This window comes from Lissotriton vulgaris, chromosome 10 (genome assembly GCF_964263255.1).
Source record: "Lissotriton vulgaris chromosome 10, aLisVul1.2, whole genome shotgun sequence".
Lineage (NCBI taxonomy): Eukaryota > Metazoa > Chordata > Amphibia > Caudata > Salamandridae > Lissotriton > Lissotriton vulgaris.
In genome coordinates, this window is record NC_141698.1 from 762,712,675 (window position 1) to 762,731,350 (window position 18,676).

Genomic DNA, 18,676 nt, shown 5'->3' on the forward strand with positions numbered 1-18,676 from the left:
CCAAAAAGCAAAATGTCTGGAGGTTTAATAATGAGGTATTAGAAAAAGAATCCCACAATCAGATTATTGAAGGAGTAATAATGGATTATCTTAAGAACAACAAAGATGGTGAAACCTCGCACCTTGCACACTGGGAAGCTCTCAAGTGCACAGTCAGGGGAGAAATCATTAAAATCAGAACGGCAATGAACAGGTAATACAACAGCAGCCTTGAAAAACTAGAGCGAGAAATAGCCATACTTGAAGGGAAACATTATTTATAGGGATATCCCACTCCTAAATGAAATGGTGCAAAAGAAATATGAATATAATAGGATAGTTAGCGACAGAGCTGGTGTATGGTTAAACAATCAAAAAAGCACCAAACTATGTTAGTCTAATAGGGCAGAGAAGAGCCTTGCTTCGCACCTAAAATTTAAACTGCAGAAAAATACAATTCAGAATATTACAGACCAGACGGGACTAGTTCACTCTGACCCAGATAAAATCGCAGACACTTCCAAAGACTTTTATAGCACCCTATACAGCAGAAACCGAGATCTTGAAGGCTCCAAGACATAAGAATACTTAAACAAATGCACGCTTCAAGCACTATCAGACCAGGAACAGGCAAAGCTCAATAGACCTCTCGCTTCCCATGAAATAGACACTGCGATCAAGACTCTAAAACTTGGGAAAGCCCCCGGCCCGGATGGGTTTAATGCAAAGCTTTACAAATGATTTTCATCAGTCCTAACCCTTCCTTTATTAAATTCATAGCAAGAATTCTACACCTCTGGTCAAATTAACGGTACTCCGGCAAAAGCCATTATGGCTGTGATTCCTGAAGGAGGGAAAGATCCAACACTTCCAAAAATTACAGACCAATTTTCCTGATTAATCTAGACTGCAAAATATATGCTATGATCCTTGCGAAACGACTCCATAAATTTCTACCTAAACTCATCCACCCCTCACAAGTTGGCTTTTTAAAGAATAGACTTTCCAGTGTGTCACCTTTTGGTCACAAGAAGGGAAGGAGCCAAGACTAGAGGGCGACTGTTTATCTCTTTTTATTGTGGTATACAGACTGTTGAACAACAAAATAAAGTCTTTAGGTCAGACACGGGGTCGGTGGCAGGATTGTAGTCCTCGGGCACTTCCTGGGTCGGAGTCCGGGACGCTCCAGCACATGGAAGAAAAGAAAAGAACGTGGCTTTTAGTGTCTCGTTCTGTTTACTAGAAACTCTCGGAATAGGGAGGGTGTGAGGGATAAAGCAAGAACCGCCACCACATTCAGTGAGTTGTACACAGCTTTGCTAAACGAGGTGCCCCAGTGCTTGCACGGTCCCCTATCCAGTCCCTCCCTTCTTAAAGTTCAACAAAGAACCCAAACGAGCACGCACCTGGGAAAGCCACGCGTCCTCCTTCGCGTGGCTGGGCGAAACGCGGTATCGTTGGCCTCCTGGCTTTACAGCTGCCTCCATCCGCTCCTCCTCGGTTACTGGTCCGGCACCTTCTCTGCTCCTGGTGTCGTCACCTTCCAAGGACTCCGTCTCCACGGTGCTTTCCACCTTCCCGGTCGCGTGGTTCTCCTGGCGTCTCACTTCTTCCTCCCACGAGGGAGACACGACGTCTTCCGGGTCTCTCCTCATATGGTGAGAGGCCACTCCTGATAGGCCCAAAAAGTCAGGTGGTCCAGATGCGAAGCCTTCGTCACGAACACAAAGGCTATCCTTAAAGGGCCCGTAGTAATCCGCCTGTTGAGGAGATATTATTAAAAGTGGAATTTGGTATCAAATTCTTTAACTCATCAAGGGAATTATCTGTGTGATTGTACCATGTAAGGTATTTTTTAGACGTAGCCAATCCAAAGCAGGTGGTGTGTGAAATAGTCAAATTCAGAAACAACATATGGTTTGGGATGAGACATGCACAATGCAAAGCCTCAGTGCCTTGTACCTGCCAGCCTTTAGAATGCCAAACAAATTTAAGATCAATAGTATCTTTCCACAGTTCATAGCCCCCTATAGCCAATTGATCAATAAAGGACTTCGAATACAGTAATTTAGTGTGGGTAAGTCTAACTTTGGAGGAGGGCTTGCCAGTCATCTTGAAATAAAATGCTTCAGGATTAGATTGATTAAAATCAGTGAAATACGTAAACTTTTTAAAAAGAGTTCTTGAGCTTCCCTCAACGGGAGCGGGACAATGTTCCCATTGTGTGTAATTAAACACATTTCTAATTGTGTTTTCTTTGTGCAGAAAATGATTGCCTTAGTGCTGGTGGCAAAACAAATCAGCATAATTAACTGAGTCCAAATACAAATCTTCAGCATCAAAAGCAGCATAATATTTCAAATCAGAAAACAGAGCCTCCACGGCTTGGATATCCCAATCATCAGAGCGTATATTTTGTTTAACGACATCCCCCATTGAAACATGTAATACATTGGGAACATTAATAACCTCTGTAGGGCAGTGGATTTGAAACCTGACAGCATCTCATACAATCCTATCTAATACGGGCCAGCAGTGATATTAACAAAAGTCTGGTCCCTGTTCATGATATGAGATGAGGAGTGGGGTGCCAAATCAGGCATCGACAAATCTGTGAGGGTAAGTGTACTCAGTATCATCCGGGGGATCACTAGCCGGTGAACTCAATAAAGGATTTGTAACTGTAGGCATCTCAATGGCAAAATCAGGTCCGGTGTTACTCGCCGGAGCCAAAAACTGAATTTTGCAGCATCGCTGGACAAGAGACCGAAGGTGTCATACTAAGAAGAATCAGTCACTCGCTGTAATTTGACATGGTCAATGGAGATGTACCTGTTTTCCTTGCGACCAGAAAGTGGAGGTAAAATGACTGTTCTTGTGCCCTGCAGTCCAAGTACAGGAACTGATGCTCGATATGAGGTGCCGAACTCCTTGTTGTTCTCCACCTTCTCACAGACCAGATCACCAAATCGGGGTAGCCAGCCAACTACCAGAATCTGAAGAGCAGCATCAGATGTGGAGGGTAAATGTTCCTTTGCAAGACTGTCTCTGGTCTTTTGTAGGTTCTGTAAAACATTAGAATGTTCATCTACGTCAAAGGATGCAGCAGACGCCGCCACCTCAAGGTCTGGAACAAACAGTTTGATGCCAAAGAGTATTTTGTATGGGGTCCGCCCACCGTGAGACCTTCTAGGGAGATTGTTTAGTGCACGCTGTACGCTATAGAGATGGGCTAGGCAGTTCCAGACTTCACCAAAAACCTTAGCTGTCAAGGATTGCTTTAAGTTATGGTTCATTCGCCCCACAACACTATTGCCTCCAAGCCTGTATGGAGACAAAATTTGACTTGGACACCCAATGAAGCCATGGCATCCTTGTACACCTTAGTGGCGAACGCTGGACCCTGGTCTGAATAAAAAGGTACCACATGCAAAAAATCCCACAAAGACACGAAAATCCCTGATGACAGTGTGGGCATCAGCACTCCTTTGTGGCCACACCCAAACAAAACTTGTGCACGATTGTACTGCAACTAAGATGTACTTATACGCAGTATCTGAGGAGAAAGGACAGCAGTGATCCAAATAAATGCACCCAAGTGCTTTATTAGATATGTACAACTGCTCCTGGGGTAAGCGTGCATCAGTAGAAGGTTTAATCTGCTGGCAAATGTCACAATGAAGGACATAACCACGCATCTGTTTGTACAATCCGCCCCACCATTAACGCTGTTGTAGGAGAGATGCAGTAGCTGACACTCCGGCATGAGCCGAGGCCATACCCTTGTGAGCCGCTGTTATCAAAGCCTGCCTGCAGTCCATGTTGGGAATCAACCTGTCACCAACGTCGTTAATTCTCACATAGGGAAATTTATCAGGACTTAAATGATAAGAGTATTTAGAAGGGAAACCTTTCAGGTAATTACCTCCCTTCTCTGTTGCGGCAATAGCTGCCAAGAGGTCATCATCAATCTTACTTTTGGAATGTGTAACTGCTGCTACTAAGTATGTTGCAACTGCTGCCTTTGCTGCTTCATCAGCAAGACCATTACCAACAGCGTGTACCCCCACACGTTGGTGACCAAGAGTATGAATTACAAACACAAGTGGGAGCCGTTCTTTAAGCTCAGCCACTCGAAACCAAAGCATTTTGAGTTTAATCGTGCTACCTTTGGAATCACGATAGTAATTCTGAGCCCAAAAGAATAAGAGGTCATTGTATGACTGTACACAGTAGTAAGAGTCGCTAACAATAAGAGTAGTCACACCAGGATCAGTGTACTCCAGTGCAAGCACCAGAGCACAGAGCTCTGCCAATTGGGTGGTACAGTCCCCTAATGTCTGTGTATGCACAACATCGGACTTGAACTCTCCATTCACCATGGTACCAACCTCTATTGCGCAGGCTGCCGAATAAGCATGTTTAGACCCCATCGCCGTTTGTGCTGAACGTCTGTGTAAATAATACAATGGAAATCCTCCAGCGGGAGCATTGTCAGAGGAGCAGGATGAACACATTTATACTGCAAGCACTCTTGGGTCTGCAAAGAGGAATAAAAAATGAAGGTAACATCCGGAGACGTCACAGATGTGGCCCAATGTATCCACCAGGGATGTAAAGCTTTCAAATTAGGTACTCTGGCTTTTGTCACTGCCTCCAAGGCAGGACACAGTGTAACAACCAACATGCGTTTCCCCTGCGACAGTGCACGTTCTTTCAGAATCGCCATTTGCACTGCAGTCAAAACTTTTTCCACAGAGGAAAACCGCGTTTCAGCTGCAGTGTACAAGTGTGACTTGTAAGCGATAGGTACTGTGTCACCCTCATTAAAAGTCAGGTATGTGAAACCCACCAACCCAGGCACAATTCTTATTACCAGGTTGGTGTGGTTGTCACAAGTCAGTAAGAATTTAGATTCAAGAAGATCAGACTGCAAAGATTGCAAAAATGTAGAATGTTCAGGCAGCCAGCAAGATTTGGATGAAGTAGGTTGTACCAAGTCATAAAGCGGCTTGATACGCTGGGCATAATCGGGAATGTAAATATGCCAAAAATTTTAAAAACCCAATAAAGATTGTAGTTTCTTCAGAGTTGTAGGAGCATGCAATTGAGCCCATTTCTCCAGGAAGTGAGGTGCCAAACCTCGACCTTAATTGTTGAGCTCATAGCCCAAGAACAACACTGTAAATTCAGCAATGTGTGATTAAGCAAAGTTAAATTTGTAACTGAAGTCTGCAAACGAACAGATCATGTGGTCAACATGACACAGATGCGTCCATAATTTGTCGTCTGTGAGATAAATGTCATCCCCTACCGAGCACACATCAGGGTCGAGCCGCTTCAAAAGAGAGACTATGCGGGCGGCAAAGACTCCAGGAATGTTCTTATAGCCCATAGCTAATTTTCGGAACTGTTTCTGTTTGCCACCACATTTGAAACCTGTCTATTGGCTACTAATAGAGGACAGTTTATAGCTAAAAAAGCCATTGGATATGTCAAGTGTGGTCTTAAATCTTTTACACACAAGACGATCCACAAGGGCAGAACTGTGATTATTCTGTAACGCGCAGGTCCAACAATGGGAGTTCAAGTGCCGGTAATCCAATACCAAGCGGTACAAGCCATCAGGCTTGATCACAGTAAAAAGAGGATTATTCATCGGAGACACACACATTTCAATCACATCTTGATATTCCAAATGTTCAAGGATATCTGCCACGGGAGCTTTCGCTTCACATCGAATGGGGTATTGGGGTTGAGGTTGTGGCACAGGCCGTAATGGAATCGCATGTTGGGGAGAACATTTGTTCCACCCACATTGAGTACGGTACACTGCTGGTGCAAGCACCTTAGCCCACTCTTCTTCAAAATGCAGGGCATGCTCCTTTGGCACAGCATGTGCAAAAGCAGGGAGGATCATCTCCTCCCCTTGCGGAGCGGCCAGAACAAAAGGCGGGGGCCAATCCACTTCCACTAACAAAATGTCATAGGTAGTTGTAAGATTCTCCCCCCAAAAAACTTTTATAATACGTTGTATGTCGCCTTCAATCAAAAGAACTATTTCATAGAATCTTTCAGGGGGACTTACTCTAGTGTCAGCTGTCTCAACAGTAACAAACGTGTCAGTTGCTGTCACCTTCAGAAATGGAAGCAATGCTTCAGGCACTACTGTAATTTCCGCTGCGCTGTCTAACAGCGTCAGCGCCCACGTCAGGTTCCGAAGCTGTATTCTCACTGTCCGTGGCATATCTCGCTGTCAAAGCTGCAATTTTCTTCTTCTGAAACTGGGGTAGAGGATGTGGAAAGTCGTCTTTCTTGCCTTTACCGTCAGTCTGGCGGGGCTGCTCACAGCCTTGTTGGGCACCCCGACCTTTAACGCAGTTTCCTCCACCAGTTGGTGAGACCAAAGTATCCTACAAAGAGCAAGGAGAACGTTGATCAGGAACCTGAAAACGATCAGGTGACTTAATAGTAGAGGGTTGCGCAAATATAAGTGCACTCATTAGACACAGGTATCGGCGAAGAAGGACGGGACCCCTGTTTCTGTTGCTTTTTCTCCTGTTTCTTATTCCTATTCCAATTCTGCTTTGGAAAATCAGAGCTTTTGTCCTTATTAGACTTCTGCTTCTGAGCTTCTTTAGAAAAAGGCTACAGCGGCCAATGGTCTTATAAGCCACCGCAATGATCTTCGGTAACTGTCGGGGCTTATCGGCCTCGGGAGCATCGCACAGAGCATTAGTTACCTGGAAGTTTACAGCATCTCCCTTGACATTAACAAGAACGAGATCGGAAACAACGTCAAACACTCCCACGAGTCTCATTCCCAACTCAACAGCTGCCTCTGCACGGTGTTCATCCTGTACATGCTTAATGACGGAGGGAAGGACAGCCATGGATGGAGTGCCGAAGCACTTAGTATAGACTGTCGCAAAAATCCTACCCCAGGTTTCACAATCAGGAACCTCTTGTATTAAGTCTTTCTGCAAGCTTATTGTAAGAATCCTCTGTTTCTCAACAGGAGTAGTATTAGGGAATACTGCTTTTGGCTGGTCAAGTTTCTCAGCAAGGCAAAAAGGCATATCATCCTTATCTTGGGGCCGTCTGCCCATAACCGAATTGACTATGACGGGATTCATTTTCATCCCAGCCGGTCCAGCTGGTTGCGCCGCAGCACCAGGTGGCCCCACCTGGACGTTGAGGGTGACGTATTGAACAAGAGCCCGGTGCACCCCAACCAAAGAGACATAGGGTACACGTAACTCATCAATAGTGACTGTAAGGTAACGCGGATGCAGTGTGTAACCGGGCAAAAACGGCCATGTGGCCCCAGGAATAGACAAACCCCTAGATGCATCATTATAACATTTTGCGATTTCTTAATATTGAAAATTAAGGAATCGCAATTAAGAAATCGCAAAATGCTATGCATCAAAAAAATCGCAAAATGTTTTGCGATTCGGTAATTTTCCTTAATTGTGATTCACAATTTGCGAATCGCAATTAAGGAAAACCCTTCCCATTGATTCCTATGGGCTAAAAGGCCCATAGGAATAAATGGGAAGGCATTCACAATTTGCGAATTTCAATTTGGGATTCACAAAATGTGAATGCAATTTCAAGGGTGCAGGGGGGGTTCAAAGAACCCCTCCCTGCACCCCTGAAATTAAATTGTAAGTGCAATTTACACACACACATGACCCAAGGACATGTGTGTGTGTAAATTAAAACTTTCAAATATGCAACTAGTGCATGTTTGAAAGTTTTCTGTAAATTAGCATGAAGTTCAACTTCATGCTAATTTACCCCTTCCAAATTGCGAATTCGAAATTCTAAAGTAATCCTGCATTGCATTTAAGAAATCACAAAATTGCGATTTCTTAAATGCAATCGCAATTTTAGAAATCGCAACAAAATTGCTTGATGCATCCCAAAAACGGGATTTGCATTCGCAAACGGCTGAATTTTGCAATTCGCACCGTTTGCGAATGCAAAAACCATTGATGCATCTAGGCAAAAGGGCCCAACCGAACCACTGTTACTGATTGGGGAAGGTCGCCATTAAACCAAACTCGATGCTCCCAGGCAGTAAGAGGGATCTCCAGTGTCCTATATGGGGTATAAACCAAAGGCACGGCAGTAGGAGTATAAATAAGAAACGTACCAGAACCCACATCATTTGTAGGAAAGGTAGCCCATGAGTAGAAGAGCTCAAATGGGTACGCCGCCTCAGCACTCACCACAAAAACGACCGCCATGCCATCCACAGTGACGCTAAACACCTGCAAATGATTGCAAACGGCCACCCGACAATGTTGGGGGATCTCAAAGTCAGCCATAAGAACAACGTAGAGAAGAAGAAAAGAGAAAATGTAGCACTGCACTAAATGGGTAGTAACTCTAAGTACAAACCTTTTTTAAATTAACAAGCTTGAAAAAACCTATATAACTATAGGTAGGTTATACCATCACCACTGTCAATCGGAAACAATAATGAGGGTGTAGTAGTCTGATATTAGCACTACTCACGAGTCTCAAAATAGGACCACCACAATAGGTGCGCCATATTGCAGGGATTCTGCTCATACACAGAACTGTGCACAGAGACCCAGGACCTCAATGAATTGTGGTAGACCAAAAAACTCACCTTAGTACCTAAAACCCTAACCGACTAGCATCAGTGTCATAGTAGCTCCAATGATTAGACAACCCAGAACATGCGACTTAGGTTACTCTCAGGAATGGTGAGAATCAAGAACACTCTTAGTTTGTTATTCTCCTACCAGTCCACAACATGGGTAAAAAAGAGACACAGTAAAGTTTAAAACATTTATTTTAAATACGTGCTCTAAGATGCAGTATTTTTGTGAGCATAAGCAGGCATATGATTGAAAATAATACGAGCAGCATTGTTGCAATTCCATAAAACACAAAAGGGGAAACAATATCATAATGATGGTGGATACAGGTCCTATAGTGCCTTGTATACCACCCCCCCCCAGCTAGGAACTATATTTTATAAAACATAGAAGGTCTCTTAGGCTTGAGTAGGAGACCCTATACCTCTAAGATCAGCAGGAGTGAATCACATCAGGATCTGCAAAAGCTTCTGTCTCTCTGGAAACAGAATTCTTCCAAGTGTTCCAAATCATGTATGCAGTGCCATATTAAAGGCGCCAGAATTTTAGTTTACTGCAGCTGCGTGTATGTTGTGTCTAAGTGTGAGCCGATCAGCCCGAATAACAGCTAACATTTGTTATGGTAACCTTGGAGGCTTTAGCACTCACTGTGCAGATTAAGGTCACGGTGTAGGTCTAGGGATGTTGAAAACAAGCCATTCTCATGTGAAGATATTCACGCAGTCAAACTTACAACAACAGCTACCTGCAGTGTCATGTGCAAGAGCGGCAAAAGGGCAATATGGTGCTTAAACTTCTAATAAGCTTATGCTAACATAGCAGTGTGCGCAAGCAGTGGTCTGCCTTCACTACACCCCCTCAGTAGCTTGACATGAGGAGCCAGGCTTATCTCCAAAGCAAATATGTGCAACCATGCTCTCAGTAACCCAGTGATAAAAGGAATCCACATGAGTTTCATATAAGCAATTACATGTTTATAAAAAAAAGTTATACGATGAGACCACACGATAAAAATCAAACATATGCATATTTGTAATATTTCACCTTGCAGGTTATTAGGCCAGCAAGCCCTTGTACGTTCTTGCAGTATTAATGAGCAATTTTAAATGATCCAATGCTGTCCTAACGCAATGCTATGCAGTTCGTAATGAAAGAATTAGGACCTTCGTAATGTAAAAATAATGCAGTTCGAAATGCAACAATCAGGCAGTTCGTAGTGCCAAAATAATGCAATTGATAATGCAACAATCAGAAAGTTTGTAATGCAAAAATAATGCAATTCGTAATACAACAATTGGACAGTTCGTAATGCAAAAATAATGCAATTTGTAATGCAACAATCAGGCAGTTCATAATGACAAAGTAATGTACTCGGGCACTGATCGCTGGGCTCTGGATGGTCTCTATGACACTCTTACTGACCCAAAGTCAGCTACTGCCAAAATATGCTCCCAACACTGTTATGATGGAAAACAAAGTGCAGCTCCACACTCCAGCCCCAGTACTGCCACTCCTCAGCAAGTACAGGCCGGGATATGGACTGGAGTGGAGGCTCCGGCAGCATAGATGGGAAAGGCTGAGAGAGTTTCTCTTGTAGCTCGCACCCCACCCCAGGTGGCGACACACACATGCTCGCTGAGCGTTACCTGGGGGGTAAGATCTCACTTTCCTCTCCTCACGGCTTGGGCCTCCGATGCGACTTCGTTGATCTTGGGCAGTGGTACTCGGACCCCGATGGTGGTGGTTCAGGTCTTTCCTCTGCAAAGGCAGGCTCGGGCCTGCGGCGGTGAATTTTCACATCTCCTCTGGGGATACTGGTCCTGGCCGATGGCAATGACGCTTTCAGCACTTCTGGTCACACTGTTGATTGAAGCAGAGAACAAGACTGCTCTGGGACACACAGTCACTGGGCAATTTCTCGTGAAGGTCTCAGGCTGCAACAGGACACAGGCACATAGCATCGCTGGGACTCACTTGAGCTCCGGGTACACACAATCACAGGGCAATCCTCACGTAGATCGCAGGCTGCACGAAGCACATTCACACAGCGTCGCTGAGACTCACTTGAGCTCCGGGTGCACACGATCGCAGGGCAATCCTCACAAAGGTCTCAGGCTGCACAAAGCACACGCACACAGCATCAATAAGACTCACTTGGACTCCGGGTGCACACAATCACAGGACAATACTCATGAAGGTATCAGGCTGCACGAAGCACACGCACACAGCGTAGCGGAGACTCCCTTGAACTCTGGGTACACACGATCACAGGATAATCCTCACGAAGGTCTCAGGGTGCACTAAGCACATGCACACAGCATTGCTGAGACTCCCTTGGACTCCAGGTGCACACAATCACACGACAATCCTCACGAAGATCTCAGGCTGCACAAAGCACCTGCACACATTGTTGCTGAGTCTCACTTGGACTCCGGGTGTACATGACCATGGGGCAGTTCATACAAAGGTCTCAGGCTGCAAAAAGCAAATGCTCACAGCGTTGTTGAGACACACTTGGAAACTGTTATGTTCCTGAGTTTCCACAACAGGGAGCCAGCTCTCCTTGGGCCCTTGGGGACAAGTTACATCAGGACACAACACACAGCAAAGTATTTTCAAGCAGGGGGACACAGCACAGAGCAAAGTCCCTTAGCCTTTCCTTAGTTAAATCAGCAAACTGCTGGCCATCCCCAGAACACACAGCAAGGGTCAGTCCGTCTCTTCAGCTGTTCTTCCTTTAGCAGAGGTTCCTCTTGACCGCGAAGTATTTCAATCCTTTTCAGTCTTGATCAGTCCAACGTTCAGGGACTTCAGCTCTCATAGTTATAACCCTAAATGTCTTTGAAGTCTTTGTGTTCAGTGGGCACTGACTCCTGTCAAAACCAGTTCTGGGTGTCTCCCTGCTAGTTACACCTTCTTCCTTTGATAGTGGGGGTCTGGATACTTAATCACTCAGCAGGAGATGGAGCCATTGTTTTATGGCAGCAGTCCTGGCCTCTTCACCTCCAGAGGCTACTCCTCCCCCTACACTCCAGAAGATGCAGGTCAGCCTGTTGCTGTCTTACCTCCTCCCCTGGGTCAAGACACTTCCCAGAACCTATCACATACAAATCCAGACAGTCAAGCCACAAACAGGCAGAGACACACAGAATTGTTAGAAAAAATAATCCAGCCGCTTCTAAAAGCGTGGTTTCTAAACACACAATTAAAAAAACGCCTTCACAAAAAGATGTGTTATTAAATTGTGAGTTCAGGCACACTAACCCTCACCTCTCCATCTTAAGCCTTTTGGAAGATAGGCTAGAAGCATATTACACCCCCCCCCCCCCCATTCTGTCTTATGGGCAAGATGGCCTTGCAATAGTGAAAAACGAATGTGGCAGTTTTTCCCTGTTAGGACATAGTGCACACCTTAGTACATGTCCTACCTTTCACATACACTTGCACCTTGCCTAAGGGGGGTACCTTGGGCCTACCATAGGGGTGTCTGGTGTGCATAACAAGGGAGGGGTAAGGCCTGACAAGTGGGTGCACTTGTCAGGACAACAAGGCAGTTTATCAAATGGTTTGCAGGCACTGAAGTTGCAGGCCTGAGTTCTCTCTTTAGGGCTACTTGTGTGGGTTGCACAATTAGTGCTGCAGGCCCACTAGTAGCATTTGCATTACCAGCCCTGGCAAACGTGGTGCACTTTACTAGGGACTAGTAAGGTAAACATACCAATCATGTACAGCCAGTTACCATTACACTTTACACAGGGAGCACTTGCACTTTAACGCTGATCAGCAGTGACAAATTGCCCAAAGCATCTAAGCCAGTCAAGCGCAATCCATCACAGCATCAAAAATAGAGGAGGTAGAGGCAAAAAGTCTGGGGTAATCATGCCAAGAAATGCCAGGTCCAACAATGTTCTTGTAGCATCCCCTATTCAGGGTACTTGGTTTACCAACCTCCTGAATTGTCCTTACGATTATGAAACAAAACAAAGCACTCTGCACTTTGTTGTCCTGTACATTATACAGTACACACAGGAAGCGCTTTCTGGTCCCAGTGCTCCTCGCTGCTAATTGTTACATTATAAGACATCCCTTGTTCTTCTGCAGAAATTAGACACCCCTCACATTTTTATGAAGTGTTCAACTTTATTAAAAGTGCTTTAGTCACTAGGAAGAGGCATAGGCTAGCTTTATACACAAAAAGAATGTTACATTTTGCGGGTGTGCCCTGTATACGGCTGAGGACCGTTCTTCTGGTCTCTATAATTGTACATTGTATTTTTTTAGTATTTATTTTATATGTGTTTTTATATGTTTTCAGTAACACAATTGTATTTAATTGTATGTTTTATAACTTGTGCTTTAATGGCTGGTTTACCAGCTGAATACATTTAATTGATTGGTTGATTGAAGTCCCAATCCACCATAGGAGGGTGTATCTAAAGCCGCCCACACCCTACCGTCCAGACCTCAGGGGAGACTCTTAGAGACTCACAGGGTGGCAGGCAGAAGACAACAGGAGATTCCTGTCCAGGTACATTTACCACTGATCATCTGGGCAGTTGCAGTAAACAGCCTCTTGTAGCCTATTGTGTCCCTGTTTGCTTGAACAGGAGGTCAGCTTAATTATCCTTGCAGTCTGCTTATTTGTCCTGAGTACAAGAGGAAGAGCAGGTCTAGCCTTCTGGGCTGTTCTCAGACCTCAAACAGCAGGTTCAGGCCTCTTCTGAACTTTCACAGTTCCCAGAATATTCTGGAATGGGTGCCTGGTGATGCCACATTAATGCTTGACACAAGCTAGTGGTTGGGAATGACACTTGGTGATGCCCTAACCTATGGGGTAACGTTTCCCGGGGCTAACCCTACTGACGGATGTATGACGTTACATCGCAAACTTTTACAACGCACACCGTTACAACGCAATTTTTACAACGCAGATACATTTACAACGAATGCCTTTACAACGCATGACATTACATAGCAGATGCTATTACAACGCATGCCATTACAACGTAAGTATAGGTAAGTATAATATTTTATTAAAAAATGTAATTTATTACAATTTAATTAATTAAATAAATTAAATTATTTTTAAATAATTATTTTTTTAATTAATTTAAATTAATTATTTTTAAACTGAACACAAAAAATACCCCAGTTCCCCAAAACCCTAAAAATACCCCTGTTCCCCAAAACCGAAACCCAGCCCTGAACCCTAAAAATATCCCTGTTCCCCAAAACCCAAAACCCAAACCCAGCCCTGAACCCTAAAAATACCCCTGTTCCCCAAAACCCTAACCCAAACCCAGCCCTGAACCCTAAAAATACCCCTGTACCCCAAAACCCCAAAACCCAAACCTAGCCCTGAAACCTAAAAATACCCCTGTACCCCAAAACCCAAACCCAACCCTGAACCCTAAAAATACCCCTGTACCCCAAAACCCAAACCCAACCCTGAACCTTAAAAATACCCCTGTACCCCAAAACCCAAACCTAGCCCTGAAACCTAAAAATACCCCTGTACCCCAAAACCCAACCCCAACCCTGAACCCTAAAAATACCCCTGGACCCCAAAACGGAAACCCAACCCTGAACCCTAAAAATACCCCTGTACCCCAAAACCCAAACCTAGCCCTGAAACCTAAAAATACCCCTGTACCCCAAAACCCAAACCCAACCCTGAAACCTAAAATTACCTCTGTACCCCAAAACCCAAACCCAACCCTGAACCCTAAAAATACCCCTGTACCTCATAACCCAAAACTAGCCCTAAAACCTAAAAGTACCCCTGTACCCCAAAACCCAAAACCCAAACCCAACCCTGAACCCTAAAAATACCCCTGTACCCCAAAACCCAAACCCAACCCTGAACCCTAAAAATACCCCTGTACCCCAAAACCCAAACCCAACCCTGAACCCTAAAAATACCCCTGTACCCAAAAACCCTAACCCTGAAACCTAAAAATACCCTTGTACCCCAAAACCCAAACCCAACCCTGAACCTTAAAAATACCCCTGTACCCCATAACCCAAAACTAGCCCTGAAACCTAAAAATACCCCTGTACCCCAAAATCCAAACCCAACCCTGAACCCTAAAAATACCCCTGTACCTCAAAACTCAAACCCAACCCTGAACCCTAAAAATACCCCTGTACCCTAAAACCCAAACCCAACCCTGAACCCTAAAAATACCCCTGTACCCCAAAACCCAAACTATATATATAAAATTACTTTAATTTAGTTATTATATTTATTTTTAATATTTTTGAAATTAACAAAAAGGTTAAATAAAATGATATACTTACCTATACTTACGTTGTAATGGCTGTGCTGGGGCGGAGGGGGGAGCGCACAGCGCTCCCATGCTCATGACGAGCTGAGCTCGTCATGAGCTACGGCGCTCCTGTGCTCATGACGAGCTCAGCTCGTCACAGGTGCATTGGCTCCCGTGGAACGCTCAGCACAGCAGGGGAATTCTCCCCGCACCTGAGCGTTCCACGGGCCAAGACGAGCTGAGCTCGTCAGGAGCACGGGAGCGCCGTGGCTCATGACGAGCTCAGCTCGTCATGAGCACCGAAAAGGTTAAGCGGAGCTAGACTTGCTTTCGTAAGGCCTGCAAGTGTCACCAACCCATATTACAAGCATGAGATAACTAGGTATTAGACAGCTGTCTGGAAGTCCTCCGGAGGCAAGAATGGCTTGACCTTCCTTAGGGTGCTGAGCTGATGATTGGCACCCCTAACAGTGGCACTAATGCGAGCTTGCATGTTTAGGTGTGTGTCCAGGGTGATGCCTAAAGATCTAGCAGAGTCAACAACATGCGGGGTGCAGTTGAGATGAGAGAGTAGTTTGATCCAATCTTGGATAGGAGCCAAGTCGTTGCAGGGGGAAATCAGAAGGAATTCTGTTTTCAGGGAGTTTAGCAACAGATGATTATGTGTTTGCCACGGCTGTGTTTTCTAAAGCGCATCTTTACGTTTTTATATCTTCAAGAGAGGAGATCTTCAGATAAAGTTGCGTGTCACTAACATACATATGGTATTGAATGTTGGATTCGTTCAGAATATTGGAAAGAGGTTCCATAAAAAGGTTGAAGAGTGTTGGAGAGAGTGCAGAACCTTGAGGTGCTCCAATCGTGACTTGGGTATGGGTCGCAAGTGATTGGTTAAGTTTGATTCTTTGGGTACATTATGTGAGAAAGAAGCATATCAATTTAAGACAGGTCCTGATAATCCCATCCTGTGTTGAAGAATAGCAATCAGGTTTTCATGTTTATTAGTGTCAAATGTTGACGACAGGTCAAGCAGGATCAGAAACCAGGGGACATTTTGATCAAGGGATTTCAAGGCGTCATCAACTATGTGGGTTAGAGCTGATTCAGTGCTGTGACCTGCTCTGAAACTAGACTGGTAAAGGTCGAGGAGCTGACATTTTTCAATATAGTTGCAAAGCTGTGTATTGATGCATTGCTCAAGTAATTTCGTTATGGTAAGGGAAAGAATCTTTGGGGGGAACTGGATATGATACCTCGCATGACATGTTCCATATCTGATGGTTATTGCATCAGACAAAGATAGATTTCTGTCCAAGTTAAGAAAAGGCTCATATAAATTGAATTGGAGACACTCGAGTGGGTTGAATATCAGATTTAGAATACGTTTTTCTATTTCTACTTTAAAATAAATTGATAGTGAAGAACAATTGATAAACCATCATCTGAGCAGAAGCAGATGGATGGCTAATTCTTTAACAATTATAAAGATTTCTGTCTGCTTTGCTAGTCTAGAAGTTTGCAGGGGGGCTATAATATTTAACATCTCAGTAATGGCGGTGTCACACTGGGTGACAGCCATGTTGATACCTTCTGAGTATTTTATATCTGGTAACTGTAGATAGTTAATTAAACTCCTGCAGTTAAATATTTCCCAAGCTCTAAATTTAGATCTAGCTGGGTTAGAGAAAGTTGAGAGACTAACATCAAATGTAACAGAAAATAGCATTAGAAAGTGGTAGGACCATAGGAGGGGTTCACTAGAATCAATCATCATCAATATAATATTGATGAATATACTATCAAGAGTGTGATCGGCATTGCGGGTGTAACAGTGACTATTTGCAACTTTAGACTTGTGGAGTCTTTCTAATTGTTATGGTGGAAATTGAATTCTTCAAGAAATAAAAAATAGTAACATTTGAGGGCATAATAAGCCAATGGGTCACTAAAAAACTAAAGATGTTCTTGGGCCTGGGAGGAATGTAAATTAGGTTAGTTTGAGCACTCAATTTTAACCTAGAGCATAGGTCTTCAGAACTGCCCACCTCACTGTGGGCTCAAGACATCGCTTCACCCTGACCCCTGCACTTGATCATGCCCAGAGTACTCTAGGTGCAGGGTGTTGCTGTCTGCTATTCTTTATGCCCAGGCCATTTTCCCCATGACCATGCCGGGCTCAGCCTAATACTGTGTCCAGCTTGCTCTTGGTAATTGATTTGACCTAAATCCCCCATTCCATCCAGAACACCTTGCCATCATCCAAGGTGGACCTGGCTTGTGATTGTGCTTGGTAAATTCTAAGTATTGGGTATTTTCAAATGCGATATGTTGTAGATCTCAAAAGCATGAAGGGTATGTAATTCTCAAATATGGTATATTTAATAGATTCACATTATTGTATCATACCTATCGTGGAACTGGTAGACCTAGTGAGCAGTAGAGTGTTACTCATGCACAGAAAGCATTAACATGATCACAAGAGTACCCAATTTACATCATTATAAAAGATCCAAAATTCAGGAAATCAGAGCAAATCACAGCCTACACCTTTCCCAGCCTGGGCCACCATATTTCAGATTTCTACTGCACGTCGGGTGTGAATGCAGTCACAATGAGCTCTGCTCAGTCAGTCAGATAATTTGATTTATTCATATTTTTTCATAATTTCTGATGGAATTGACATTGCTTCATCAGCTTTCTGAACCTTGATAAAGCAAGAAAATGTAGCTTGAATAATGCTGCTAGCTTGTAAAACATCAACACGAGTATGTTCAAAGAAACAGAAAAACTAAAATGTACATTTCTCTAAATGTGCAAATTAACATGTAACAAATTTAACCTGATATTTTTGTTGTAGTAAGCATCCATTTCTATTGTAATTTCTTTGTCAAGTTAAGCTATGCATCATTCATACTCTATTCTCTGTATTTCCTTTCTTTTAAGGATCTTAAATAAATACGCATTTTAGCAGAATGTAGCTCGGTGTAGTATTAAATAAATCATTCACGTTAGCCTTAAAAAACATGCCATCCTCATACAATGTGCTGTTTCAGATAAATGTTTTCTGTGCTTCCTAAGCTACATAGTCTCATTGCTCTAGGGTACATTTTAGTTGCCACTTGTTTTTAATGATGAACAACTAACAGTATATTCAAACACAAAGTATGTGCAGAGAAATGTGAAGCTAATGTGGCAAATATGTAGAAGTTGCAACTAGAATGTTTCTGCTTTCGAGTAGTTCATTGTCATGTAGTGGAGTTCTGAATAGCTAATAGAGTAAGCTGCTAGGTTCTCGTGGGAACTCAATGTTGAAAACTAATCTACATAGGCAATTGCAACTTAGTATGCCGTGTGCAGGTAATGTTAGCTGTTTTAGTACATTACTGTGGGAATGAAGAAGGATGCAACAGACCATCAGATGATCTGTTCACCATTGGTTGAAGATGACATAGCAAAGAAGAAGAACGTTGCATACTTTTTGTGTTTCTTATACATGTTCCTAGTTAGGGGACTTCGGAATCTCTTCCACCACCCTTTCCTTAGAGACACGCTGAGAGCTTTATGCTGATCAAACTGGTCCAGGCTAATTGCTCTGTGACTAACCTTCTACCTCTTTACACTGTGAGCTTCTGTAGATGGTGTTTTCTAAATTCACTTTAAGACTAAAGCTATTGCTGTGACTTACTCCTGATTGAGAGAAGACTAGGACGAGTTTTCCAGAACTACTCTTCATGAGAGGTTCGACTAATTTCTGAATACTATTTCTAAAGGCTCCTTAAAATTCTCACTCTT

At 43.7% G+C, this 18,676-nt stretch overlaps 1 protein-coding gene, 1 long non-coding RNA gene and 1 pseudogene across 2 annotated transcripts in view; 1 reads left to right on the forward strand and 2 right to left on the reverse strand.

The window, feature by feature from the left end:
• The window catches only part of C10H10orf67 (chromosome 10 C10orf67 homolog), a 2,378,031-nt gene that overhangs the window by 1,275,888 nt on the left and 1,083,467 nt on the right, over window positions 1-18,676 (forward strand). The gene's annotated exons all lie outside the window — the stretch shown is intronic.
• Window positions 1,047-10,463, reverse strand: LOC147688766 (uncharacterized). The gene is made up of 3 exons (XR_015300556.1): window positions 10,262-10,463; window positions 2,812-3,044; window positions 1,047-1,739 (listed from the first exon to the last, which is right to left on the reverse strand). It is a non-coding gene; the product is annotated as an uncharacterized LOC147688766 (long non-coding RNA).
• LOC147688767 (uncharacterized) lies at window positions 3,702-7,088 on the reverse strand (annotated as a pseudogene).